The sequence below is a fragment of the Uloborus diversus genome, chromosome 7, assembly GCF_026930045.1.
Source record: "Uloborus diversus isolate 005 chromosome 7, Udiv.v.3.1, whole genome shotgun sequence".
Classification (NCBI taxonomy): Eukaryota; Metazoa; Arthropoda; class Arachnida; order Araneae; family Uloboridae; genus Uloborus; species Uloborus diversus.
In genome coordinates, this window is record NC_072737.1 from 126815407 (window position 1) to 126818799 (window position 3393).

General features: G+C 34.7%; 1 protein-coding gene across 6 annotated transcripts in view; it reads left to right on the plus strand.

Annotated features, from left to right (window-relative positions):
- Window positions 1-526: 526 nt before the first annotated feature.
- The window catches only part of LOC129225945 (platelet glycoprotein Ib alpha chain-like), a 78303-nt gene continuing 75436 nt past the window's right edge, over window positions 527-3393 (plus strand). For 2 of the 6 annotated variants that reach the window (XM_054860493.1, XM_054860494.1), the window contains exon 1: window positions 527-729. The gene's annotated coding sequence lies outside the window, so the exon portion shown is untranslated. The remainder of the gene's footprint in view (window positions 730-3393) is intronic. The other 4 variants (XM_054860497.1, XM_054860498.1, XM_054860492.1 and 1 more) reach the window with 3 other exon arrangements.

Here is a 3393-nt window from a genome sequence, read left to right on the forward strand (position 1 = left end):
GCGTCGGCTCGTATATATAGGGGCCTTACCTGAAATGAGTCTTGCCAGTAAAACAGTTAGGTTAACCGGATGCAGTTCAGCCTTGTCAAAATAAAGCATTTTCCTGCACGTCAACCATTGCCAAAAAATATTATCAAACTATAATGCTATGGCTCGAGTTTTATGTTTGATGACGTCAGCGCTACTTGATCAGTGAAATTGCTATTATTATTTATTATTGGATTTCTGAGTTAAATAATAAATGAACAAAATTTTAGAAAATTGTTTTCGTTTGATCCTCAAAGCGTTAAAATAGAAACGCGAAAGAAAATATAAAAGAACTTTGAATTCACTTGAAATTGTAAATTTTTAATAGAGTACAAACGATTTCAACATGCTTCTTAAACGAAAATATTAATTCTTTTTTTCAATGATAAGGTTGCGAAATTTCTGTTGGAGATAAACATCCTTTGTTTTAAAAGGCAATACATGCAGCACTTTCTTTATTCTATCTACGTCGTTTAAGTGTTTCTTTAGCAAACTTCTCGCCGAACGATTTCATACCTTGAACAATGTCTTAAATCGATAGTAGTCTTTTGGAGTAGAGTAACAGACGGAGATAAAGTTAACTGAAATAAAATGTTATCTGCCAGTTATCTTCAAAACGCCTTCATAGGTTCAGGAAAATATCGTTGCAACAGTTAGAAGGAAAATTAATCAATAACTTAATTCCAAGCAAGCATTTAACAGGTAATAATTAACGTTTTTACTATAAATAATGAATTTAGAATGTGTAATACAGTTTAGATGTTTTCCATTTTACTTCCTGTTGCATAGTAAAGAAAGTATTGTATTTGCCAAAACATTTTCCCTCAAAAATTTGCATTTTACTCATCCCCGAATGAATGATGAGTTGTTTTTTCGGCCCATCCACACTAGAGCTGAGTTCGGGCTCATTTTTGAGAGTCCGGGCCCGCGTGAGCCCGAGTGATATTGTCTCGGACCAAAATCCGAACCCGAAGGAAACTTTCTTGTATCAAAAACCGAGCCTTCTACAGTCTGACATGATCTCTCTGTTAATGAAAAATGTTAGGTCAAATGTTCTTCATTAACAGAGAGAAGTTTCTAAATTTTCTTAAAATGCTTCACTTAAAATGCATTACTGTATGACATATTGCAATAGTAATCGCAAAAAACACTATAAATAAGCGTTAATTAATTAATTTATTTATTTATCTGGAGGGGGGGGGGTATTGACACTGATTGAACTGATTTAAATGTTCCTTTCATTTTCTCACAGTAGGAAAATGTTTATTTGCTTTGAATTTGTATGGAGATTGGCTATTGAATATCTGTGCTTGCCTTGAGCCCGAGCCCGAAACCTATTTTCAGTTCTAGAGCCTGAGCCCGGACTCAAAGCGGAACCGAGCCCGAGCCCGCTTTGGGTTCCGAGCTCGGTCTGTCGGACCCGGACTGAGCCCGTTTCATCTCTAATCCGCACGTGCCGTGCATGTGTACATCAGAACGTATGGACAGTCAAAACGATCATTTTGATTATTCCAGAGTTAATTATCACTACGTCTGTATGTGCATACGTTTGTTTGTTCGAATGTGCATATATGTGTATGTATGTATCTGGCATAACTCAGAAACGATATGCCGTAGAAGGTTGAAATTTTGTATGTAGACTCAAATGGGGTCTAGTTGTGCACTTCTAGTGCAGGCGCTAAAGGGAGTTGAGTATGCAAAATATGAGGACCGCATTCTGTAAATTGTTTTGAACTCAGAAAAGCTTGCAGATTACGATTCTGGATGTTGTCAGGAGTCTTGTTGGTCCATTAATTTTTTATATCCCGCTCCCTTAGGTACTAAGTAATTGAATTGAGCAAACTCATTTGAACCATTTTAATGATTGTCCTAGTTTCAATGTCCCGTTGTTTCTTAAAATTTAAGATATTTAAAGCTAGGTAATTCTATTCTCCTTTTGTTTGCATTCGGATATTCCAAAAAGGGTCTTTTACAACTTTTTGGGTAAAATCACTGTTAATAAATATAAAGCAGACTTACGTGATTTTATAATTCGGCGAACACTTGGCGATATATCGCCATGCTGGCGACAGTTTTTGCAAATAAAAAGTGATTTTTCGAATTTGGTTTCAATTTGGCGCTATTGGCGATATTTAGAGAGTTATCCATTGAATGACGTTGAAATTGAGAAAACAAATGAGATTGTTTGAAGCAAATATAAAAAATTCATTACATCAAAATCTCTTTTAGCTCGGGTTTCAAAAATCCTTTTCCACGTAATGCTAGCTATCTTTTATTTCTCTTCTTTCCTCAAAAATAACGACCTTGTTTTTTTTATCACGTGTGCAATAATTTTATTTTATCAGTCAGGTTCACACTCTGATAAGTGTGTTTACGATATTCGACCGGGTTTTCTAAAGATGTCTTTTTTCTCAAAAAGTAACTAGTTCATGGCTCAAGTAAATCATACATTCATACCTAGGGGAGGGTGGCCCAAAGGTAGGTTTTCGAAGAACGTTCGAAAATTGTAGTTTTTGGATTTTAATCGCAACAATTTCGGTTTTATTTCCTAGCAGGGTTCTTGAACTTCAAAATAAAAAGTGATTTTTGTATTATTTCAAACCCAATATTTATTTATTATCAAACTTAACAAACACGTGAAAAACCCGCTTTGCCCTAACATTGAGCCCAAAGCGGGTAAGCTTAACTAATTGTGGTTTGGTACATTTGCCAATCAAATATGAAGTTATAAATGATTAAAGTTGACTAGCTACTTGCTATTATACAGGGTGTCCGAAAAGTCCTTGACACATTAAAAAAATTCATAGAAAACCAACAAATTGTCGTATGAATTTGCGGTTTGCACCATAATACTTCACAGGATCAAGAATTTTTATGACCTCGGAAAAAAAAATGAAAGGGGGGGGGGGGAGAAGAAAAAAGGCATTTCGCAGCCAGGGTGTCAGTATATGCTATGCTTGTAATTCTTCGTTTACTAATTTTCATTCCTTTTTGTATTTTCCCATGTCAACATAAACAATTAAAAAGTTACTTATACTAACATAGCATATATTGACACCCTAGCTGCGAAATGCCTTTTTTTCTTCTTCTCCCCCCCCCCCTTTTTTTTCGATGTCATAAAAACTCTTGAACCTGTGAAGTATTATGGTGCAAACAGCAAATTCATACGACAATTTGTTGGTTTTCTATGAATTTTTTTAAATGTGTTAAGGACTTTTCGGACACCCTGTATAACAAAATATAAAACAGTTGTACTTATCCAATTTAAAGTCAGTACATTTGTTTTTAAAACATAAAGAAATAACTGAGTTAATTGATAGACGAATTATTTGTGCCATCCTAAAAAATAACTTTTTAAAGTTATAC